General features: G+C 44.5%; 1 protein-coding gene across 1 annotated transcript in view; it reads left to right on the top strand.

Annotated features, from left to right (window-relative positions):
* Positions 1–26866, top strand: part of SYN3 (synapsin III) — a 1663181-nt gene that overhangs the window by 27836 nt on the left and 1608479 nt on the right. The window lies entirely within an intron of this gene.

A 26866-nucleotide genomic window follows, 5' to 3' on the forward strand; every position in this document is an offset into this window, starting at 1 on the left:
TGTAGAACGAGAAAACAAAGATCAGTAGATCTTGAAACATGCCCATCCGAGGCTTGCAAGGAACGACAAAATATTGTGCGAAATATACTCTTACTGTTTCTTACTCTATCCACTTTTAGATAGGCGATACATCATCGCACCCTAGGAATAGTTCGCTGATAGGTAGGACTAGTGAGACAATCATCCCATCCTTTTTTTCTCTACAATTGCATTTATCAATAGGGCATGGGTAACACAATTAGAAATGTATGTTACCTCCTCTACAACTGTGTATGAATGTGGAGCATGTTGCATTGGACTTCTATCAGGTGTGTTAGCCCTCTTTTGTGATAACACAATCGGTATCATCCCAATACAGCATCGAGACAATATGTACTCAGACAACCGTATGGAATGTACCTTCGGACTGAAAGTGTAGTGGGAGATTTGTAGGAACCACTAATCTTTGAAGAACTGTAAAGAACATCTGACAGTTGCAGAAGTCACACTGAATGGATATGCAAATACTTAAAGAATGAAAATGTAACTGAAGAAACAAGAGAAACGTGTAATTGAATACAATGAAATCATCTACACCGAGAAGATAAGTGAAAAGAGAATTAGTAGATATATATACGCAGGGATGCAAGGTAGATGAGATATATAGAAGCTTGCAGCAGAAGAAAATACAATGTGACTAAAGCGGCCATGAGGAAAAGATGGAAGTCGGCTCATGTTGAAATAAATTAAGCTACCTCAGAGACAGACCTGAGCTGCAGAGTCGGGAAATGCTGGAAAAACAGCTCCATTTGAGGAAAAAAGAGAATTTCTATTGGCCTGGTATCAAGGATGCCACATGAAGGAATAATTGGGGGGCACAAAGGGATTTATGAGGATAAGCCATGTACATAAGGCATATTTCTCTTAGATTAAGCAAAGAAGAAAACATCTGCAAATGCCAGTTACTGGACCATCAAGGATGCAGAAAGCCTATGTGAGGTAGAGCAACCAACTCTCCAGAAGCCTAGAGGAGTAATGGCACCTAACCTAATTGAATTAAATAGCTCTAAATAAAAGGTTGAAATGGGCAAACTCGTGGTCTCCTCACGTCCCAGTCCCAGAGCAAAGAACAAGCTGCAAGGTCAAATACAAAGGAGAAGCCTTGGTTTAGGGCCTGCCCAATGAGAGAGGATCAACTAATTTGGTAAGTGGGTAGTAGTCTGACGTTGATCTCTGCATCTGAGTTTTGTTTTGCTTACCTGCTGCCAACAAGCCAAAAGTCCAAGGTTGGGAGAGAATGCCAACCAATCATAGGGGTCTATGTAGCAACATGCTATAAAGTGTTGCACAGAGAAATCCGCTGCTGTTATTTTACTATAATCCATCCCTTACGTATTTAGAGGTGCTCTAATGCCGGATTACCAGGTAAATGGTACCCAGTAATGTTACTGATTCTTATATGACATATAGGTACATATGTTCCCTTAACCGATCCCTCCCTTCAATAGGTTTTTAAGTTTGCCACATAGGATGACATCATAGATGACGCACACTGAAGTATAAAACCTTTGTATAATCTGATTGTTAGTGTGAGTGTGAGGACTACAATTGTTGCTCGCCAGATTGCCCTACTTTATTTGAGCTAATAGTAAAGTAGTACTTTGCCATATTCTTTGAGTCTGTCTGGGTATTTGGGTCGGAGATCATTATTTGTAATTCCATTGAGCACATAAGATGCCCCCAGGTGCTAATTCACAACCCTTGTATATTTAACCCCTTTGTGGTGTTAGATGAGCATCCAACCGCCACAGGCATGAAAGAAGGAGACTTCATGGTAAGCCACATCAACCTTATTCGGTAGTGCCTACAGTGCAGACCAAAGCTGCTGCCTCGATGTACGGTCAATGTCCTCCTCATCCCAATGGCCTAGCTCCGAACCTAGCAGCCCCATGGTTCTATTGCCATGGAGGCTCGCGAAACTAGACAGGATTGGCAACCGCATGAGCTACACGGACATGATTGCAACACTAATGATGAGTGGAGCACATGATAATGCGGTGGGAATTCTTAGACCCCTTAACACCTCCTTCCATGTATGCCAAACAAACTAATAATGCAACAACATTAAGTGAAATTCACTTAGTAAAAAGGAACACAAGGCAACAACCTATTCCTTATTCCAGACAGTGCTGCTCTCCAGATTCACAGCATTTCCAAGATCCTGACTCCCAATTGCTTTTCTGACTATCTGGATGCTCCCTTGTGCACATCCCTTCATAGTATCACCTCTCCCTGGTCGCTATCGCTTCACCTAATCTTATTGATCTCCTAATACACTGAGGTTCTCTCCATCCACCAATGGACAGAGACTGCGGCTCAGCTTACATCATAGAAGAGCATCAAATGGTGACACGTGTGCTGTAGGATATGGGGCCGGATATGGTCCATTCTATAATGAAACACTTGTATTGTGACCGCCTAACTCAATTATGTGCGATTGATACGCTCCAAACAGCCATTCATCTTGAGATGATATGGTGAGGTCCTGACGGGTGTAATGCTCCACCATAACTTAGGCACAGAGCTCTAAAGTCGGAGATCTCTTTAATGCTGGGACGGCCTGCTCATAGGCGATGTTAGGATGCTGACGACTTAATTTTAGGAACTCATCCATCTGATAGGAGACACGTATTTTGCCCTTGTCAGTGAGAATTCTGCTGAGGAAGCCCTTAGCTGACGAAAAGTAACCTAGCCATACAAAAAAGTGATTTGGATTATGGAGCGAGTGACTACATGATGCAAATGTATGATATGATATGATAGGTTATTTATAACGTGCTTAATACCCAGAGGTTTCACGTGTACCCAGGAATCGAATCTGTGGTGCTCTGCAGCATCTTTCCTCCAAGGCGAGCGTGTTGCCCCTGAGCTATCCTCTTGAGACATGTAGTGTTTGCATTTGCAAGTAATCTTAAACTATTTAAATTCTTTGCCCGGGCTGGTGGTGTCCCTAATTCCTTAGAGTGCTGGATATAGAAGCTAGCAGTGCCACGGCAGCAACCTATTTACAGCACTCTTAAAGGCATTACGGAAACCATGCCTGATGCCAGGACATTTATTTCCCTGCATGGGCTCTGGAAAATGAACCAGTGCAGGGAAACACATGTCTCTCCTCAACTCCCTCTCCAGGCCCACGCCATGCCCTATCCATACCCTCTCCATAACCTCTCCATACCCTCACCATTCCTCTCCATGCCTCTCCATGTCCACTCCATACCCTCTCCGTGCCCTCTCTATGCCCACTCGATGCCTTCTCCATGTCCACTCCACCCCAGTCAAAAAGCAAGTTCATCTTGGAATCATTCCGGAGTAATCCGATGACTCCATCCTAGAGTCATCCATGGATAGTTGAGGAAGATCATCCAAAATCATCCTGAAGTATGTGTGTAGGCCAAAATATTTAAATGCGATGACTCCAGAGTCATCACAGAAACTACTCCAGGATGAGTTCTGATTACTTCCAGTGACAATCTTCTATTACTTCAGGGTGACTCCACGACAACTTCAGGATGGCTTTAGATTATTCCAGAATGATTTTGGATTACTCCAGATTACTCCAGGATGATTTTGGATTACTCCATGACAACTTCAGGATTACTCCAGGATGACTTCATGACAACTTCGGGATGGGTGGGGATTACTCCAGGATGGTTCCATGAGAACTTTAGAATGGGTTTGGAATTGTGAATTATTATTGCCAACAACTCCAGGATGAGTTTAAATTATTTCAAGATGCTTACAAAAGATTTATGAAAACGGTTTTGATTACCTCCAGGATATATCCCTTTTGAGAAAGGCTGGTGGTATTAATTTAGGATGAGTCTAGTTAGACTTATGAATAGTGTACTGGAAAACCTCAACAGAATTTTGTAGCTGTCACTTTCCATCTTTGCCTTCTATGCTAGAGCACCCAAATGCTGTTAACTAAATTGGCTGATTTAGTGTACACAACTATAAATCCCCTCCTCCCCCATGTCACAAAACAATCTGTAAACTCCCTCATTTCAGTTCTCACCTCTAGTTATCATGGCCTCATACCCAATACACTCCCACAATTACAAAGCACTGCACTAAAATGCACACTTTCAGTGACATAAACAGAATCTGTTAAAGGTCTACCTGCATGACAGACTGCTGACAGTCACTTCACCTAATATCACTAAGAGCAGCTAACAATTACCTAGTTCACATTATGATGTAAAACATTGCAGATATAAATTGTTGATATTTTAATATAGTATTGATGTGGCTATAAGATGTCTTCAATCAAACATGGGCTCAGAAAGTGTTCAACTTTTTTAATTTAACAAATGAGGTTTAATGGCATAGTTGTATTCCATAAGAATCAATATGTTTGCAAAAATACAAATAAATAAAAATCATCAGGCGGAGTCTTCTTTTGGCCTCTTCTGGCATTGCACATTTTGGTGGCAAGCGTCCTTCTTATCACCCGGCACTCCATAGTAGGCCAAACGTTGGCCTTGCAGTCTGATGTCAAAAAGTCTACAAAAACAAAGGATATATGAATATAAATGGACATCTGAATAGGCATTGTTAAATTCCTTATTGTAGAATAAATACAGGATTAACTAATGTTAAAATGTCAACTTACAAATGTAGTGACACATTTGTACACAAAGGATGAGACAGGCCTAAAAGATAGATTTTAACTGAAAATGAATCATGGTTTTCTGTGGCTGCATTCAGAAGATTTATGGTCTTTGGTGGTCAAAGGGGTTAATATGTCTTTGCGGAGATGTTGAGCCAGGCAGTGAGTCGGTGGAGATGGGAGATGGGGCAATTATACAGAAACAGATTGACAGATTAATTGTGCAGATACAACTGTTTGATTTGTACATTAGAAACTATCATACAGAAATAGAAGCCATAAGAGGATATGGGGAAATGCCTTTGCCAGGCCCTCTCTATGCCCTCTCCATGCCTCTACGTGCCCTCTCCATGCCCTCTCCATGCCCTTCATAGACCACAGGCTGGTTCAGAACGTTGACACCAGCCCAGGCTTGATTCAAGAGCAGGGATAGGGAGGGGTGAAGGGTTCCCCTAACCCTTGGCTCCACGCATGCACGTGTTGACACCTGGAGGAGGTCCATACGGGAGAGAAGATACTCATCCTGCAGCCCATGAAAGTGTTTAAAATATATAAGTGTGTATGTGTGTGTGAAGTTTCCATTGTACAAGGCATACCCCACTCTCCAACCATGTGTTTGGCGGTGAAGAGCGTCCGGCCTTGCACCATGGAAATGTGTTTTACATGGCAATATGCTGTTGATGGCGTATCCAACAAATGCGTGTATTTTTACAATGACAGCATTGGAGTTATTAGGCAAAGCCAAGACAAGTATGTTCTTACAGTGGCCGGTACTGCCAAGCTGGCAATGTCGGTCTTGTCCTTATTGGGCTAAGCGCCATGGGTGTGTTCTTGCAGTTATAGTATCGGTATTGTTCGACAAAGCCAAGACAATTATATTCTGATAGTGACTGGCCGCACTGGCCTTAGTTCGCAACACCATCATGCGTGCGTTTTTACAATTTAACTACCATTGTTGGGCAAAGTCAAGATAAGTGCATTACGACAGTGGCTAATAAAGTACTAGGCTGGTCGTACTGGAATAGACATTATTGGGATAAGACATCATATGTGCATTCTTACAGTTCTAGTAGTAGCATTGTTGGTCTAAGCCAAGTATGTTCTTAAAGTGGCTCGCAGCACCGCATTTGGGCAAAGTCATCATGAGCGTAGTCTTACATGAACAGTACTGGTGGAATTGGACAAAGTCAACACAGGGTGGTACTTACAGTGTCTGACAGCAATGGCCTTCGCGGGCAAAGACAAAATAGGTGTGTTCTGCTTACAGTGGAAATGCTGGCATGCATATATTGTGGGCACCAGCATCCTGAAAAAGTGCTGAAAAATGTTCCTGGTTACTGTTAGTGACCTGGCATCTATTAGATTTGTTCATGTGTTATCTCACATAACTGATTTAAAGAGTATGGCTTTTTACTGAACGTGCAGCATTTCTAACCCCTCCTGAAATCCCCTGGGTTATTTTGGTGTCCTTTTCTACACTTGGTCACTCATGGTCATTATCTTGAAATAGGTTTTTTTATGTTATGTTGTTTTATACTGTGCACCAGTGCCATTTTCATGGTCTCCAGGCGCTCACATGGCTATGTAAGAAAAGTGGGTAGGGTTGGTTGTGAGTGCAGTGGGCACTGCAACAGTACGGGAGGAGGAAGTGACCAAAGATGCAAGAAAAATGGCTGCAGCAGCAGTCAAGAGAGTGAAAAGAATTTGAAAGTATAAGACCGTGTGAAAGTGGTGGGAATCACTTGTCCTGTGTTTTAGTCACATAGGGGGTGGAGGGTAAAAGGATACAATATAAAGAAAAGGTAAAGAGGAAAGTAGCACATTGTACAGATTGCTCTAAACATGAGGTAGTAAGATGCAGAATTTAGAACCACCACCAACATTTTTGGTAACGCCAAATGAACATCCATTACAGTGAGAAGACTGGAAAGCCCTATTTTGTAGCCCCAGGACGGGAGAGATTCTCCGCAGAAAAAATGTTTGACTCTAATGATAATGATGTGTTATTTATATAGCGCCTTAATCCAAAGCGCTTTACAGAGCACATATTTACATACAATATCACCCAACCGAAATTGGTACTCATTTATCGACCTCGGAAGGATGAAAGGCTGAGTTGGCCTTGCCGGGATTCGAATCTGCGACCTGCAGATCACGCTCAGATCGCAGCAGCGAGCGCTCAACCTGCTGAGCTATCTTACCGGCTTACCGACTCTAATATGCTGTTTAGTGGCAGAGGCAGTAAGAATTATAAATAAATGAACTGATTTGGAACTAAGCCCGGGATAGGGTTAAGAGGGGAGTCGGGACAATAACAGCTATATAATAAGGTGATGAGGAAGTTGGATGTACAGTTTGGTAAACAGATTAGTAATTGTCCTTGAAAGGTATACATTTTTCACTAGAAAGCAATTACCAGGAGAACCATTAGAAGTATGTGTAGCAGATTTAAGAAAGCTGTTATCAACATGTGAGTTTACGGGGGTAGAAGATGAGTATACAAGAGACCAGTTAATGATGCATACTTTGAATCCTAAAATTCAGGAATGGTTGTGGCAAGCTAAAAATCCATCCTTGCAGAATGCCTTGGCAATATGTAAGGGAATTGAGTTGAAAAATAAATGTCTTAATGAAATGAATGCAAAAGTGGGAAGCAAGAGCATACAAGTGTTAAGTGAAAATTAAAAAAGGCAAGGAATGCAGGGATGTGATGAGAATGTGTGTTTATTGAGGAGGGGGTGACAAGGTTAAGTCATTAACAATGTAGGATCTAGGAAGGATTACAAAATGACAGTTCACAAGATGTGGGGTTGAGAGCCATCCCATGAATTCAAGGTAGTGCCCAGCAATGAGTGTTGTGTCAGAAGCTTGGGAAAAAGGGACATTTTGCGAGATTGTGCAAGATGAATAGAATGGACTAAAATGACAAAATTGTGTAAAATGTAACCGAATGAAATGGGATTGGTGTAATAAAGTGTTGAGTTTAGACAGAAGAAAAGATGAGGATGAGTAAGGAGAATATATACCACCAGAGGTTTATGTCAAGTTGGCAGGGAAGGTATTAAGAACGGATCACCATATGTGATAATATCGGTGAGGGAATGCAAGAAAAGTTGGGTAGGGCAGAAGGAGGACAGATATATTTAATGGGATATGTAAGAGACATAACATGATACAATGCAAAAGTTGTGAAAGGAAAAATATATGTTATGACATCAGGAGACTGTTTACTGGGGTGGCAGCATGAAGGGAGGTTAGGTATGGATTTACATCCAGGCAAAGAAAAACAGATACATTTAAAAGACATAAATACAAGAGATAAAATGGAAATAAAAGAGAGGAAAGTATTGCAGGATTTAAAGAAGGTATTCACAACACACAGGTAAATTCAAAGGGTATTGTCAGCAAATATGATTCCAAGATGATGCAGAACCGTGGGTTCACAAAGTGAGACAATTCCATTGGGAGTACGGGAAAAGGGATAGAACTATAAAGGTTGTGTGAATTGAACCAATTGAAAGCAGTGAGAGGTTGCCACCAATAGTAGTCACACAACATCCCGAGGGGGTATTAGATTATGTGTAGATTTTAGCTATCTCATTTGAAATATATGGATGGACAAGTACCCATTACAAAAGGAGAATGAGATGTTAACAACTATGCATGAGGCAGGATGTTACAGCACACCAGACCTATCATCAGCCTTCCATTAGGTATAGATGCAACCTGAATCACAGGTATTAACATTGTTCATCACACCAATGGGAGTGTATCAGTACCACAGGATGCCATTCTGATTAGCATCAACTTTGGCGGTATTTCAAAATGTAATGGAGGATCTATTTAAAGATGTACCGGGAGTAAGATGCTTTCAGGATGACATACTGGTATGGGCCAAACAGAGGGAGAACATGATAATAGAGTTTATCAAGTTATTTGCATACTAGAGAAGTCAGGTTTGATAGTCAAAAAGGTAAAATGGCAGATTAAAGGGAGGCAGGTGTCTTACCTGGGGCATTTGTTAATAGATAAAGAGATTAAGACTTGTCCAGAAATGGTGGAGGTGATTGTAAAGTACAGACCCCAATACTTCCTCTGTCTGATGCTGATACCTCTACATTTCTGCCTCATGCCCATCCCACTTCTGCTCCAGCCAATCCCCTTCCTTCACCTTTAATTCCTAATGTCTTCCCACTCCTCCTTCCCTCCCTTTTCTTTTTAATGCCTCCCTGCATCCTTCAAGCATGATACGATTCTTCACATTCCCAAGAAGCCTACTCTGGATCCTACTCTCCCCTCTAATTTTAGAAATACCTCTCTCCTTCCCCATCTCTCCAAGCTTCTTGAGAGAATTGTCTACTTTTAGGTCTCTAGCTATATTAATTGCCATGCTCTCCTTCCCCGCTACCCTTCTGGCTTTTGCTCTTGCCACTCTGCCAAGACTGCACTCCTCTCTGTCACAAATTCACTTCGAATAAGCTTGTTATATTAAGCATTCTTCTCTTCTGGTAATCCTAGATCTCTCTGCAACCTTTGATACTGTCGATCACTCTCTTCTACTTACATCACTTGCTTCTCTTAGCTTCAAAAACTCTGTTCTTGACTGGCTTCATTCCTATCTCTATAAACATAACTATTCTGTTTCTTGTGCTGGGGACACTTCCTTTACTTTCCCACTTCAACATGGTTTACCTCAGAGTTAAGTTCTGGTCCCCTTTCCCTTCTCCCTATATTCTACTCTGCCTGCTTCCATTATCACCTTGTTTGGTCTATCCAACCACTTTTACACTTATCAAACACAACTTTTTCTTTCTTTCTCGTCTTTCACTCCGGCTATCCTCAAGACTATCTCATCCAGTCCTGGGTGTCCAACCACTTTCTTCATCTCAATTCTTCTAAGACTGAGGTCCTCTTTTTTTGCTGCTTCCTCCATTCCCCCCTCTCACTCCTACATACATCTCTTCCCCCAATTCCCCACCTATCTCACGCTCCGCTCGCAAACTTAGCATATATGTCGATTCTTCCGTTACTTTTTCTGCTCACATTCCTGCACATTCTCATACATGTCGATTTCACCTTTTCAACCCCCAGAAAGCTGGACCTTTTCTTTCTTTTTCTGCTACTAAACTGCTTGTTTTTCTCTTGTTTTTCATCACCTTTTCTACTGTTCTGTTCTTCTTGGCCTTCCGCCTTCTCATCATGCTCTTCTCGACCCGATCTACAAATCCTTCATCCTCCTTCTCTTCTCCCTTCCTTCTTAAGAATCTATTTCCCCTGCTCTAGCATCACTTCAATGGCTTTCTTTTCACTCTCGTTTGCTCTTCAATTTCCTTTGTATTGTCCTTAAATCCCTTCATAATCTTGCTCCTCAATATCTTTCCTCTCTTGTATCTTTCGAGCTTCATTCCCGCTCTCTTCATTCTGAATCTTTATGCTTCTGTACTGTCCCTCTTCTTGCTTTTGCTCTTTCTCCTTACTTGCACCTCTCCACTGAAACACACTTCCTCTTTCTCTTGGATTTTGCTTGCTCTACTCCCTATTTCACTTTTGCCTCAACAACTATCTTCTTTCCTCATGATTGTATTTCTTTAAGTTTTGTCATTAACACTTATTGTGTACCATAATTATTTATTTTGTGCAGCGCTTTGCCGTACAGCGCTATATAAATGCAAGTAAAATAAAATAAAGTAAGGAACAGTTAAGATCATTTTTAGGGTTCATAGAATATTATGCTACATTTTATATAGAATTTTGCACTGAAAATGGCAGCTTTGCAAGAATTGTTGGAATAGAACGGAGTTCAGGGTGGACGAGTGTTCTGTACATTGAAGGAGGAAGTGGCTAATCCAATTTTTTCAGAGCTGGACACGCAGTCAGACGAGCCTGAAGAAGGGGAAATCCCCCAAGACTCACCCCATCAAGATGCGGCCAAATGGGAGGATTATGTCTTTCAGAGGCAAGAGAGGTGTGACTCCCCTGGAAGCTCTTCACTGCCAGACAACATTGCTTCCTTCCATACAATCATTGCAAAAACAATGTTCAATCTGCAAGTATCTTGCACAGAAAAGAAGTCAGTGCTCTATGAGCACTGAGACAAGATAAGGGGGACGGCCACAGCCATACCCTTTCTAGACACCATATGGGAAGCGGGGGAGAGGATCCTGGCCAATCCACTTTCCACTCCTTCCACTATGGCTAGGCCAGGAAAGAAAAACAAAGCCCCATAAAACATGGGGGACCTTGTTCTACAAATAATGAACAAGGAAGTCAAATGGTGGAAGACATGGAGGTACCAGTAGCTTTTGCATCTAAAGTTCTCATGGTAAGCGAGATGAAGTATTTCATGTTAGAAAAAGAGGTGGTGGCATGTTATTGAGCATCAAAATATTTCATGACCTTTTTATGGGGATTACCATACACTTTAGGAGTGATCACAAACCTATGTTACATCAATTTAAGGAGTGGGTCAGGGTTGGCAACTCCACGCATAGCAAGATGGTTTGCGGCATTGCAGGAATAGAATTTTCAGGTTGAATATACACCAGGAAAATGGAACCCAGTGGCTGATTGTTGGTCAAGATCACCAAACAGTGAAGGAAGAACGAAGAACAAAGTAGGTAAAGAGTGGCTTTTCCATACAGAAGCGACCGTGTCAAACATTTTTGGGAAATCTGAATGGCTGAAGGGAGCAGAAGATTAGAAAATACAGTAGGTTATGTTACACACAAGTAAAGGCTGGGTGAGTAAAGAGGCTAAAAGATCACCCCGTTTTAAGATAAAAGAGGAGCTGAGTGGATCAGAGTTTGCGGTAGCCAGAGACGAAAGATTAGTGCCTTCAAGAAATTGCAGAAGGGAGATGGTAAAACATCTCATAGCAGACATATGGGAACGAGTCTAACAAAAAGAGGATAAAGGGCACGACTCTGGGGGCCTAGAATGGACAGAGCAGTGGCGGAAGAGGTGACCAGTGAAAGTGTGAATTGAGTGATAAGTCATTAAGAATACAAACAGGGGAGGCAGCAACTGAGGAGATACCTGATCAGTTATTGGAGAAACTTGAAATTGATTTCATGGACACGATAGGTCTATTAGGCCAGGAGAACAGATTTGCCATTGTGTTAGTAAAGTATGCATTCAAATGGTTTGAGGTTGGATTCATGGACAACATAACGATGTCAAAAGTAAAACAATTTATGGAGGAGGTGTTTGCGTGGGAGGGTTACACAAAAACAATCGTGTGAGATATCGGGGTTCAGTTAGTGTTGCATGAGCGTTTAGCAAAGCACAGCATTAAACAATGCAGAATCGCGTTATACAATTCAAGAGCTAATCAGTTAGCAGAGCAAGAGTGGAGGAGAATGAGCAGCTGTGGCGAGAATGAATGATGAAAAAGTAATATTTGGCAAGAAGGAACCTCTGGAGAAGAGGAGGTTTTATCAAGAGGACTAGAAGAGGAACACAACCTGAATGGGAGAGAACATGGGGATGGGATATCTGTCCCATTCATCAAATGTGTGACCAAATGACGGAGCAGGGAAGCAAGGGGTGTGAATGTAGAAGAGCAGAGAGATTTGGTGACTATGTAATGTATTGAAAATACTGCACAGAGATGTTGGAATGAATTTACAAGTGCAGTTATGTCCTTATGTGTATTTGAAAGTAAATAAGAGTAGCATAAAAAAAGATATGTGGTATCTAGGGGTTCAATATTGCTCTGTAAAAGGAGAGGCATATGATGTAGTAGCACGTGGGAAACATTCTGTACCACGCGCCGCGTGTGCCAGTTAAATCTGCTATGAAATCAGAAGCACTGTGAACTGGGAAGAAGCCATTGTTATTATTTATGATACAGACACGAAATCGTAACCATATATATATCAGATCATTTCAGCTGAAAAAGTTGAAAGGCCCAGGCACTGTCCCTGCACATCCTTATGTGCACATGGGCTGGGCAGGGCACTTAAACATGAAACACAGCAGAGTAAGTAAGGGAACAGGAAGGGTATTCGCGATTTATTCATTTTCAAGTATGCAGCTGTTCGAATCAGACCATAGAACAGCTGCATACTTGAAAATGAATAAATCGCGCATACCCTTCCTGTTCCCTTACTTACTCTGCTGTGTTTCATCAGGGACAGTGCCTGGGCCTTTCAACTTTTTCAGCTGAAATGATCCTTGATTTGCCAGCAAAGCTGCTGCCGATGCTGGCAGTCTTATCCTACAACAAAATATGTTTTTAATTCATCACCATTACATGCAAACTTTGCAGCCTGTACTTTACAGGCTGCCCTTTTACTGGCGCCCTCAGGCTGCCCTCCAAGCCTCCCCTCTCCCAGGGTCTTGCAGTGTACAGCAGTCTGCTGGCACGTATAACATTATTGCCTTTTTATTAGGGGGTTTGACTGCATTGGCACATTGATGACTGGTCATTTAGGGTATTAGGCTTTTCTTTTTCTTCTGGTGTGTACAGGCTAAGACATCTTGTGATCATCTGTAGTTACCAACCCCCTTCCTGCATTGCTTTATCTAGGATTTCACCAGAGAATAAAGCTGCAAGGAGGGGTTGGTGATATGGGCTTAATAGGTATATATGCACCCAACAGCAGGCCCCCAGCTGTGGGCAAGGGGGCAGAGACGTTTTTATGGGAGGGCAAAAGGGGCACTTGCCCAGGGCCCCACCTTGGAGGGGCCCCCACAAGGCTACCTGATCTAAAGAAGTAAGATTCCTTTGTTCACCAGATTTATATAGCACACATCAGTATATTATATGGCATACTGCTGAGGCTCTAAACCTATTGCCTGCCTGTTTTGGCAAGTACATTCTGCCTCAATACATTCATCATGTAAGCTTCCTGTGTTCACTGTGGTATACATAGTTTGTGTGTTCCTTGCAGCACAACTCCTGTAGCATTCTTTCCTTCTTGTGGGAATTATGTTGATTTATGTGCAGTAGTCAAATTTGAAATGCATATTGGTAAATGTAGTGCCACAATGGTTCAGAAGTTAGCTCAATGTGTTAAGCACTCATTGCATAGATATGTGTTCCTATGCAATTTTAGAATAACACTTTCCTGTAAGGCTGGCTTAGCCTTTCCTATGTCTGAAGTTTATAAACCTGTCTGCATATGTAATTGCAGCACAACAGGTGCTATTATCAGAAATGTACCTGCACCAGATAGGGATTGCTATAAAAACGAACATGTCATCCTTACGGTGAAGGTCTATAAATTGGTTTGTTCAAATGGGGTTTTGTATCACCTCCAATGAGGAGCATACACTGTTAGTCCAAGAGATGAATAAGTATCCGAATTTGGAACCAAAGCATTCATGCTTGTGTCCTGGCGTTGCCAGCAGACAATACAGTGATCCTGGTCAATCGTCTAATATCTCGTACATTAATGCACTGTCTTCTGTGAAGTTTGCATGCTGGTGGCATCGTTTAGCCCATTACTTGATGTTTCTTCTTACGTAGACCATTTGAGTGGAAGGGGTGGTAGACAGAAGGGAGCAGACCAGATGGCGAAGGACACGGGCAAGCATATTAAATTCTGCTTGTTTGACACAAAAAAATGCTTTTCATGTTTGTAAAAGTCAAAGGTTTGTCTGCACGTTTATAAATTACAATTTCACAAGTCAGTGTTTTGGAAATATGTGAAGCTTTAAAATACAAAAGACCAACCCAGATTAAATCTGTTAAATCACACTGATTTGTATGCTGGTACTTATATACTTCTCTTGATGATGTAGAGAATGAAGCAAGAATCATTCGGTTTTACACCCTTCTATAATATTTTGTTTTTTAAAAATGTTCATGTTTGGTAATGTGATTGGTGTAGTTTCCAAGCAAGTTTCATAAAATGAGATTATTTTAGTTCATGGCAAGAACTGGTAATGAAAGTTTTTGAAAATGCAGAAATTGCAGAGCTGGCACCAATCCCAGATCCATTACTTAACCAGTGTGTGTAATGCTGTGCATCTAATTTAATCATGTATTGCCTAGCCTCTCGAAATTGCCAGTCCCTAAACCTTTCAAAATTGTAAGCCCTTCAGAGAGATTTCCTTGTCGGGTATGATCTTCAAAACAGCCTCACTCATAGTTTCATTGGTGGTAGTGTTGCTTCCTCTATAATAGTGAGCATTGATATAATGCACACCAAAGGCACTTTATCCTTTTGATCTCTAATGGCAACACTATTTGAAAACCATGTCCCACTTCTAATCTCATTCTGTGTGGATACAGATAGCTTCCTGGTAGCTTCTTATCTGCATCCACTATCCATACTATGGTATGTGTAGCTTTCGCCTTCCTACCAATTGGTCTCCTATATCCATGATTGAGAACTTTTGCGTTCTGTGTACAATCCTGCAGTAATACTGCAGGCTGCATACCTTCCTGGATTTTATTGAAAAAGTCTCCTGTATCTATGCTATGCTAGAACAGAAGTAACCTCTTCGTAGACTAATAATGTTGACCTTCGAATGGTACTTGTTTATCATTCTGATTAGAGCAAGAACGAAGAGGGTAAGGGGACTTAAAAGGAGTTTAACAACCTATGGGTTGTGATTGAGGCGGGGGGCAGGGCAGATATTCTTGATTAATTCTTTGGTTTGATGGAGGGGGGCCCCAAAGATGTCTGTGCCCAGGGCCCAAAAGTGCTTAAGAGGGGGCCCAAACATAATTTTGACAAGAGTTCCCACGCAGCATCAGCCGACCATGACAAAGTGGATTGGCGCGGGACGTGACACTTTGTCATCTGACGTGGGGGAACTCATCCAAGGTTCCAGGCATGGGACCACAGCACCACATAGAGGTGTGAATTTGGGGGGTATTTTAGGACTGTTTGCTTCTGGAGACGGAAGCTGGTTGATGTACAGCTGTAGTGAAGGGGCTGGGGAGTGCAGTGTCTGGGGCACCCACTAATTGATAAGGAAGAGTGCAATGGGAGAATGGTCGGCTTGTGAAATGCAAAAAACCCAATATCTGACTGAAACGTTCAAAAACGCTTGAAATTAGCCCGCCTGCACCGCCTCCTCTTGCATTGACTGACACATCCCTGCTGTTGGCTGCTGTAGCTCCAGGGGTGGCGGAATTCTAGTCACACTGACAGCTTTGCATCGCCACTTGCGCAAAATGTGTGATATTGAGATAAATATTTCACCACCTCCACGCGCCAGCCATGGTTCCCATGTTTGCCAAACTCGATTCCAAGTGCAAACAGCACCATGCTGCCTTTAAGTGCGATTTCAATATGAATAAAAATAGATAAAACGTTGATGTGAGGAATTAGTGTTTTTTTTTTCTTCGCCCAGCCCTGTAGGCGCTGCCCACAATTCTGTTCGGAGACAGAGGATTTCATCGCAGAGTTTGTGGTGCTGTTGCCTGCAGCTGCTGTGATGGTAATCTAAGCGCTACATCTTTTAACGACTTCAGGGTTTCGCTAATTGAGGAGCATTTATAAGTCCCTCGTGGGACAATAGAGTACATAGAGTGGCGAGAGTGAATTTGCAGCGATTTTCGGTCAGGTGGACACACTGGAGGTGAGGGGAGGCGAGATGTGTGAGGGACAAGGGGCCTCATTACGATTTTGGAGGCAGCCATGCCCTTAATAAGGGCATGGCTGCCTCCAAACTCGGGTCCGGGTCGGGTTCCCTGAATGGGGAAATACCGGGCCATTCCGACCTTGGAGGGCCTGGTATTTCCCCATTCAGGGAACCCGGACCCGGACCATCCCCATTCCCATTTGGCCCGTTAATGTGGGCCCGTTGTTAGCATGCTGGGCCGCTCGGGGGACCTGCTAAGGACGTCTGGTAAAACCAGGCGTCCAGAGCAGGTCCTGCGAGCGGACCTCGTAATAGGGCGGTAAGGGGTTAATGGCTCCGGCACCTTTACCGGCGCCGTTAACCCCTTACCGCCCACCTCGTAATGAGGCCCAAGGTCAGGACACAGTGAGAGGAGCGTGGTGGCAGTGATAGCCAAGCACACTATTGCTAACTGTGTAAATCATCGAGGCTGGGAAAGACGTGTGATGGGACAGAGAGACCCTGGCATTTGAACACAAAAATGAAGCTTTGGTGAAGTGGGAAGTCGGCATCAAACCCTTCAATTATTTATATATTGCCGAACACAAACACCCCAAATATATATTTTTCTAACCCTGCTAAAAATGTTGATGAGTTTTTTCCGTAAAAAAATCTGCAGTAAAAAACTCGACAAAAAAACATCCTGTGATGAAGGCATGTCGTACCCAATGGGCTGCTAAAAGGAAATTATGGTCTGGAAGCAGGTGGTAACAATCCCTACTATTCCTGTTATCTGTGAATTAAGTGGAATAAGGAATAAGAGGGAGGGGGCTTTAACGCACAGTGAAGCAATATTTGAGGGTGAGGCCTAGAAAATGTAAGGTGCATCCAAAAAATCCCAAATAGCCAAGGAACTTAGAAAACGATGTAGACCCAGGGGTGGCCTGAAAGACACGGCCGCATTTTCATCCCTTGTGGGGTGTAATCAAAGGCCACAAATCAATGCAACTGAAGGGCCCACTAAAAATGGCCTGCCAGCAGGTCTAACAATAAATTCAGTCTGAAAACAGGCCTATGAAGGCAGACTGTGGGGTTTATGCAAGTAACCCAAGGAAGGGCCATGTGACAAGGCCTATCGGTCATTACAAAAGGAACAGCAGCATTTTAATTCGCCATGGCAGAAGAAATGCAAAGGCCCCTTTCACATGATATGATATGGCATTTATAACACGCCTATACACAAGTGTTTCACGGCCAGGCGAGGCAAGGGAGGGGAAACAAAGGGAGTACAAAACGATCTTATTATGACTAGTGACACTGAGATCGCGCAAGTGGAGAGGAGAGGGTATGGGAGAAGTGCGTGGGGGGTAGGGCAAGTGCCAGACATGGGATCACAAAACAAGTAGTGCAGCCAACAGGTGGCAAGTGCGAGTGTTAACAGTGCAAACAACAGGTGTCAATGAGTGCAGGTGAGGGGACTGTAGGGTTGCAGATTCAGATCACAAATGCAGAGGATGCCAGGAGGCAGTACGGTAGTGCAACTGGGCAGGCAGGGACCTGGGCCCGAGTTTTGAGGGTAACCAGGTGACCAGTTTAATATCAGATAAGCGATCAGCAGGGGAGAGGAATAGAGAAGGCAGAAGCAAAGAGGAAGGTCTTGAGGGGCTTCCGGAACCACAGACGGTTCTGCTCAAGTTTCAGAGAGGCAGGGAGGCTGTTCCAGAGGAAGACGCAAGAAGAAGAAAGATATCTGCCCTCAACCTGTTGCTTGGAGAAGCGACTGACCCTAAAGGAGTTGGAGGTGGAGGAGCGAAGAGCTCAAGTTGGAAGATATTTCCAAAGAGAGACTTGGAGGTATTGCGGCCCCAGTCTCCAGAAGGCCTTGTGGACAATGCAAAGGGTTTGGAACTTGATCCTTGCTGCCACAGGGAGCCAATTGAGAGATTTCAGGACTGGAGAGATATGATCCCAGGGCTTGAGGCCAAGGACAAGTCTCACAGTCCTATTCTGGATGAGTTGTAGAGGACGGAGAGTAGAGGCAGGCAGATTTAGAAAGAGGCTGATGAAGTAGTCCAGCCTAGAGAGAGCCAGAGCTCTGGAGACAATGAGCTTCTGGGGAAAGGTGAGGAAAGAAAGAATACTTCTGAGGAGGTAAAGCTGGTAGTTTGACTTCTTAGAGACGTCAGAGATGTGAGGAGAGAAGGAGAGCGTGGAATTGAAGATGACCTCGAGGTTCTTAGCCTCACAGGTGGGAGCAGGAAGGGGGCACAGAGTGATTGGCCAGAGAGTGACAGGAAAGGAAGGTGCAGGTGTGCAGATGAGGAGGATCTCCGTCTTACTGGCATTAAGGCAGAGATCATTAGTTGCACACCACTCCTGGATTGCAGACAGACAATCCGCAATGAGAGAGGGAGAGGAGGCGGCTGAGGGGATCCTAAACACAAGCTGAGTGTCATCCACATAGCACTGAAAGTTGGAGCAGAGAGCAGCAGTGCGGTGGGCGAGAGGTGGCAGGTATTGGTTGAACAGCCAGGGAGAAAGGTTAGACCCCTGAGGAACACCACAGGTGGAGAGTGAGGTAGAGGAGAGGAAGGACCCAAGTTAGACCTGGGAAGGTCAGTCATAGAGGAAAGAGATTAGACAGGCCAGTACCTGATCAGTGATACCGATGTTATCAGGTAGCCGGTTGAGCAGTATGGCATGGTTGACTGTGTCAAAAGCAGAAGAGAGATCGATTAAGATTAGGACAGAGGTGTGATTGGCATCGAGGTTAGAGAGCAGGTCTTCACAGATGTTCAGGAGAACAGTGTCTGTGCTTCTGGCCGCTCTGAAGCCAGACTGATGGTCGTGGAGACAACCAACAGATTCAGTGTGAAGATTAAGCTTGGAGAAGGCCAGCTTTTCCAAGAGTTTGCCTAGGAAAGGAGTAATGGAGTTAGCCGGATAGGAGGGATCAGCTGAGGGTTTTTTAAGAAGAAGGTGCACAAGAGAGTGTTTCAGGGGGGAAGGGAAGGTTCCCGTGGTGAAAGAGTGATTGCAAAAGTCAGCCAAGGATGGACCAAGGTGTCAATGGGGTCATTGATGGTTTTGCATGAACAGGGAAGAACCTGTTTTGACAAGACGTTTATAGATTGGATTTGTCTAGAAACCTTGTCAGGGGTGAACAGAGGAAAGGCAGAGAAGTGAGGAGGAGAGGTGGCCGATGGGAGGTCAGAGGTAGAGGAGAAAGTAGAGGGAGAAGGAGAGGACGAGAGTGTGTACAGAATGCCCTGGGTTTTAGAGGTGAAATGTGAAGCCAGTGCTGTGCAGAGGGCCTGGGAGGGAACAGGAGATGTATAGACTGCAGCAGGATTGTCCAGCACCTTGCAGATTTTAAAGAGTTAAGCTGATTTGTTAGATGCAGCATAGACGCAGGCTTGGATGTGCGCTCTCTTCTTAGTGAATACAGAGAGTTGGTATTGCCTTTGTAGCAGGAGGCAGGCCAGTTTGTCAGAGGATGCGCAAGATGCCAGCCATTTCCTCTCAGCCACCCTACACTTGCATTTAAGGGTGACGAGGTCTGAGTCGTACCAAGAGTTGCACTTGGCTTTGAGCTTCAAGCAGACCGTCATGGCAGGGGCAAGTACATCAAGAGTGTCAGAGATAGAAGAGTGGAGGCTGGAAAGGGATGTGTCAGGATGTGAGTCAGCCAGAGGTGCAGGAGAGGGAGAGAAAGTGGCAGCGAAAGCCTCAACTCACACATGCTTCATAGGTCAGATGACCGAGAAGGTGGGTGGCACTGTGGTGGTAGGCTGGGCCTGAGGGGTAGAGAGAGAGAGAGAGAGAGACGAGAGAAGAAGTTGGTCAGTCCAAGAGAGAGGAGTTGTGAGAGGGTTGGAGAGGGGGAGGTCTGATGAGATAAGAACATCCAGGGTCTGCTCGGCATAGTATGTCAGGCCAAAGGGAAGGATATATACAGAGAGAGAGAGCGAGTCGCAGAGATTGCGAAAGAATCCTTAGGAGGGGCTATACGCATCCAAGTGCATGCTTAGGTCTCTGAGGAGGCAAGGTTAAGAGGTAGAGGCAAGGAGAGAGGAGGATATGAGAGAGGGGGGACGAGAGATAGAGGGTCTGCAGACCAGGCATTCAAAGGAGGAGTAGGACTGCGTAGGAATGACAGTAGCGGGGATCCACACTGGGAAGATCAAGACTACTCCACCTCCTGGACGGTTGTTTCTGGGTTCAGAGAGGATCTTGTAGCCCTCAGGGAGAGTGTCAAAACTCGTGACAGAGCTGGCCATGAACCATGTCTTGGTGAGAATGAGGACATCCAGATCGATGAGTCGGCAGATGTCAAAGGAGTGTTTGACAGCAGAGCGAGCGTTAAGAGTAGCGATGTGGAGCAGTTTGCCATATTTGAAAGACTTTCATGGAGGAGTACATGCATGAGGTATGCCGTGCGGAGGTGTTAGAGGTGCCTGAGAGTGGGCAGAAGAGGAAGAAGGAGACGGCAGAGTAGTCAGAGAGGAAGAAAAAGGTGCCAGAGAGGTGTGGAGGAGGGAGGAGGCAAAGCAGCCAAAGAAGCTGAGAAAGGTGCCAGAAATGTGTAGCTAGGAGTATCAGGAGAAGGAAGGAAGTTGATGATTGATTGATTGTTTATTTCTATCGCGCTCATACGGAAGTGTCTTTCGTAAAGGAAGAGATTGGGCCGAGGGCCGTGGATCAAGACAGTGTAATTCAGATAGACATTAATGATGGTCTGGGAGGAGTGGAAGGGGGCCAGGAGAACATCCCACCGAGTGCCACCATTAATTGGAGAGGAGGAAAAAGGAGAGAGAACAGAGACCATATGGGGAGTTCATAGGCCTGGAGAGGGAACGACAAAGAGGATGTCAGTGAGGGTCTGTCTGGAAAAAGCACTGGTGTCGGTATCAGTGATGTGGAGGCCTGGGTTGTAGACCAGGATGTCCCTTTTGAGCTTCTTCATAGAAGACTTAGTGAGAGGGATAGGATAGAAGATAGAATAGTAGTTAGAGAAGATAGTGAAGACTTAGAGCACCATGGAGGGGTGCAAAGCGGAGATCAAAGAGGAGGAGGCAGCCCAAGTAGGAGGGGAGGTGGAAGGGGTCACACACTAGGGGCACACTAAGGGGAAGGCACATGAGAAGGACGGTTACGGTGAGCACAGAGTACCATAACAACAATAATTGCAGTTAATGGTGGGACCTAAAGAGAAGGAGACAGTGCAATGATGTGCAATAATACAATAGAGACAACTGAGGGGCGAACAAGAGAGTGAGAGGGGAAATGCAAATACAGTACAAAATATGCAGAACACTAGTAACCCTGGGGGACCTAGAGGAGTAAGAAGAGAAATGCAAACAATGCAAGAAATATACAATACACTAGTCACAATACAATTGAGAGTGAGAGGGGAATGCAAATACAGTATAACATATGCAAAACATGAGTAACCCTGAGGGACCTAGAGGAGTAAGACGAGAAATGCCTACAATGCAAAAAATAAAAAATAAACATACACAGCTGGGGCGGGGACCTGGAGAGGGAGGGAAGGGAAAGAAGAAGGACCCAAGGAGCGTGGGGAAGCAGAGCCTAAATTGCGAACGTTATTGAGAACTCTGCAGAGGTCACACAACCCTTGGTCCATTTATTAAAGGCCAGAGTCAAGTGAGCGTAGGATGCAGAACAAGCTGAGGCAGTTAAACAACTGAAAAGAAGCCTTTCCCAGGGTCTTTGTTTGGCCTACACCATAAAGAACAAGGAGTCCTTCTTGGAGACAGGGTTCTCAGATACTTGCCTAACAGCAGTGTTGTATAAAAAGAATTCTTCCTATTTAAGAAAGGAATTTTCTAAACCTGGAAACCTTCAACATGTTGGGTTTCAAATGTAACATAGTAGACGCTGATTTTTAGGGTTCCTTAGTAACTATGAAATTATAGCTCTCCCAGAACACTGATGCTTCCTGCTTCTGTTAAATGGGTACTTCTTGAATACTGAAAGTTCGGAAACATCTACATCTGCAAAGGGTAGGATAAGTTGAGTCTTCTGCAGTTAGCAGAAGTAACTCTTGAAAAAGGGTAAGAAGAATTTGCCATGAGCTATACATGCATTGTGACTTGAAGAGGAAAATCAAGACAAATGGGGTTGAGAAGGGTAACAGTGGGCAGTACATGTTGGAATCATCCAAAAAGTCAGAAAATCAAAGACCAAATGGGAGATTTGGGTGAATTTCAGCCTTTCGAAAATTACGAACGGCCGAAAAGTTCGACCAAATCCCCCATTCAGTGGCAAGGGATGCAGGGGCTACGGGAGTGTTTCTTCCATTTAACAACTTCCTCTCCTCCCTCCACAACCTAGCTACGCAGAGTTTAGGTAATTCTCTTGTTTATTTGCATTGCTTTCATCCACTCTTTCCACTGCCAACCTCGCAATTGAACTGTCTACTTTCGACAACTCCCTACTTCACTTTAAATGGTATGTTCCTCCTTCACTATCCTTATGTCCAACCACACATATCTTCAAACATACATTCAAACTCTACTTGGTGGCCCCATTCTCAATGTAGCCCCTCCTCGTGCTTTGTCTTATGACAAAGCGTTAATTGATTTCAGTCTGTCTCTAAGCTCCCCAATCAAGCACGACTGCCTGCCCGCAACTCTATTCCATCCAACCCCACCCCAGCGATTTATCAACTGAAGAATGACATCTGCCACTGCCTATGCATCTAGCACAGCTCCCACTCCCCATCTCTTCAACACCTACAATAATGCTCTCCTTGCACGTGCTTCTTCCCTAGAGACTTCAACAATTTTACTACTTTATCAACCTCATTTCCTCTCTTTGTTCACCCCTCCACAAGCTCTCCTCCACCCTCCAAGTCTTGTTCACCTGAGCCCACACTCAATGTTTTCTTGCTTACCAAATGCTTTTGCCCCCCGTTTTTCGTCTATTATCTCTGTGACAACCTCAGGTTCGCTCTCTCTGCTCTACTAAATACTCCTCCTACTCCCATCCCTTCCCATCTACCAGATGCTCCATTTGGTAACTTTTCCCAACATCAGGTGCAGACTTGACTCCCATTCTTTGCCCAGCCAATCCATCCTGTGCTCCCGTGGTCCCCATAGCTAATTCACTAGCACCTACAACCTGCTCTTACCGCTCCTCATTCTTCATCCTCCCCTCACTTCTGTGGTTTCCCCCACTTGTTCTAAATTTGCCCCCATTCTGCCTATCCTGAAAAGACCCTCTGCTGACCCAAATAGTCCATCTAACTATCGACCCATCTATCTTCTCCTGGACTACTACAATCTCATTGAACACATCATCTTCAACAGGATCTCCTACTACTTAGAAATAATGCCCCTCTTTAGTAAGGATTGCATTGCGGTCACTTCATGGAAACCGCCCTTACTCTTGTCTCGAACTATTTCACTACTTCCCACCCCCTCCAACTCTCCTGCATCCTCGTCCCACTTTTCTTTTCAGCAACCTTCAACAATATAGATCCCTCCTCTCTCATCTCCATCCTTGCTTCTGGAATTCTAGATTCAGCCAGAGTTTGGTTTGCCACTTACCCATTTTACCACTTTTTTGCTATTTCCTGTAACCAGGGGTGTTGCAAGGTCTGGAAAAGTTCCGGGGCTATGCTAATTTTGGGACCGTCAGGACTGGGAGCTAGCTAGCCTTCTTGGTTGTAACCCCTGAACTTCTATCCAGGGCTACAACCAAAAGACCTGTGGCTATAGCCCTCTTAGCCGCCCCCTAGCAACGCCTCTGCCTGGAACAGGAATACCTCCAGTTTACCACCCTGCCAATATCCAGTGGGCATCCCACAAGGCTTTGTCCTTACCCCTCCACTAGTTGCATACGCTTTTGGTAAGCGTATCCTCTTGCATGTTTCCTTTCGCCTCTTTGCTGATAAGACCCACTTAACCCTCTCCTTCCCTTTGAACTCTACTCTTAGATTTCTGTCTGTCTCTGGGCCATCAGCCACTGTAAGGCTCTTTACTTTCAGATAACTTTGCTACTGAGCCATTGGCACCCTTCAATCTAGTACTCTTCTCAGTCTCTCTGTTCCTGACCACCTTGTACACTTCTCTGATTCTTCTCCTTTTTCCTACTAGAACTCCCTACCCCACAATTGAAAACACCACAACCATACATGTCTTCAAACAAGCACTTAAAGCCCATCTACTCCTGCATGAGACTGATCCCTCAATATCACGCTACATCTCCTCTCCCCACCCATGATTCTGGACCTATCCCATCTACACCTGCGTGAGACTGATTCCTCAATATCACGCTACATCTCCTCTCCTCCTGCATGATACTGGACCTATCCCATCTACTCCTGTGTGAGACTGAACCCTCGATATCACGCTACATCTCCTCTCCCTGCCCATGGTACTGGGCATATCCCATCTACTCCTGCGTTAGACTGATCCCTCGATATCACGCTACATCTCCTCTCCCCCTGCATGGTACTGGACCTATTCCATCTACTCCTGCGTGAGACTGATCCCTCGATATCACGCTACATCTCCTCTCCCACTGCATGGTACTGGACCTATCACATCTACTCCTGCGTGAGACTGATCCCTCGATATCACGCTACATCTCCTCTCGCCCTGCATGGTACTGGACCTATCCCATCTACTCCTGCGTGAGACTGATCCCTCGATATCACGCTACATCTCCTCTCCCCCTGCATGGTACTGGACCTATCCCATCTACTAGAAACAAGGGGAGATAGAGTCAAAGGCTACCCTAGACATAGGCGTGACTCGAGGTCACCACACAATTGCAACGAGGCCAGGTGACTGCTGGCTCTCAGAAAGGGATATCACCGCAGACTACAGTAGTGGTACATGAACAAGGTTTATTTTTAACTAACAAAAATACATATATACAAAGGGTGCCGTGGCACGTGGAATATGCATGGTCAAATATTTTGTGGTTTGCATATTTAGTGGGTTAGTAGACAGAGTGACAAACTTATTTGATTTCTTGCATTGTTTTACAGTAACAATGCGTTAACATTGTCTATCCCATCTACTTCTGCGCAAGACTGATTCCTTGATATCACGCTACATTTCCTCTCCCCCTGCATGGTACTGGACCTATCCTGACTTGCCTTTCTCACCAACCGGAACCTTGTTCATTACTCATATTGTAAGGCACGCTCCTGCAGCCATTGGTCAATGCAATAGCTGGCCACACATGATATATAAATATCAGTTTCAGAAGACGGACTGTTCTGTGCATAGCAAATCTACCTTTCAGTGACTGATGAAGTCCACACATGGCATTTCCATGTCACACATCTGCATATATGGCAGCCACACCAACACAAATAAAAGTGTTTGTCAGATTCCACCCGCTTCTAAGCACTGCAACAATGGGGTTTGTTATTCACTATTTTAGTGGTACTCAATGGATGGACCCAAGAAGGATGAAGAGCTAAGAGAGGTCAACCCTTCTGGGATTCAGAGGTTCAGGAAGTCCCTTGTCGGAGGAGAGTCCTTTACTCTTGAGCTATCCTTCTGGATGCAAGCATCGCCTATTTTCAATACTAACCAAGAATATTTTCCCACAAACCAATGGTATGGGCATATTCGATCCAAGTGGATGCACAATGTCTTTTTGGAACGCCTACTTTTTGTGGAAGATGGGGGAATAGGTTTCAGGTGTTATGAATGCAAAAGTCTTATTATTGCAGAAGGCAAAATATGTTGAGAATGTCTCTTAGCATGGAGCCAAGGAAACAGGGGGCAGGGATTAGAACAGAGCCCGGCCTTCTACTAGTACACTTCCCCATGGAGCAGTTCACTCATTATATAGTTGAAGGGAAAGAAAGAGTGGAAGTTAAACATAGTAAAACATGCCCAGCTGAAATAAGGACCATTGATCAAGAGTGACCGCCCGGCTCCTTCTCTACCTCTACACATGAATCTATGGGGCCAGCAAGTGTCCCTGAAGTCCTATTGGATGGATTTGTAAGGAATAGAGACTAATTAAGTGCTTGGGAGCTACCACCTTGGGAAAGGCTTCTCTGAATTTTAGCGCGCATGTAGGGTGGGCTTCTTAAGAGCGGGAATGGGGCAGGTTACAGTCCTGCAATTACAAGGGGGGAGTAGTGGGGACCTGGATTGACATCTACGGGTTAGATAGGAAACCTAATTGTTGGGTTGTATCTCTTGAAAGCCTGGCACCAGTGTTATTAATCTGTCCATTCGCTGTTAAAGAGCGGGTAGCAGTACAGAGCCCATTGTTAGATTAGTATAATTCTAATTGTAATTAAGCAATATGACCCGAGCGGAGGGGGCAACGAAGGCCCCGGGCCATTACCAGAGTCGGTAATGCCCCCGCCGCGAGGGTCATATTACTATTAGTATCCCGGTCCGCAATATTTGCGTGACCGGGGTACTAAAAGCAATTTTTTTCTGTCCCGAAATGCTGCGGCGTTTCGGGGCAGAAAAAAAACGACCAAGAAAATGGCCGCCGCCATGGAAAGGGAAAACGGAGTCCGTTTCCCTTTCCATGGCGGTCATCGGGAGCGGCCGCGCTGGGAACACATGTGTGCCCAGCGCGTCCGCTCCCAAAAAAGGATCAAGAAAAAGGTAAGTGGGGTTGGGAGGGCAAAAAAAAAAACATACCCACGTCCCCGGCAGGGGGACGATTAGAGGAAAGCCCCAAGCC

This window comes from Ambystoma mexicanum, chromosome 12 (genome assembly GCF_040938575.1).
Source record: "Ambystoma mexicanum isolate Mex_15411 chromosome 12, UKY_AmexF1_1, whole genome shotgun sequence".
Classification (NCBI taxonomy): domain Eukaryota; kingdom Metazoa; phylum Chordata; class Amphibia; order Caudata; family Ambystomatidae; genus Ambystoma; species Ambystoma mexicanum.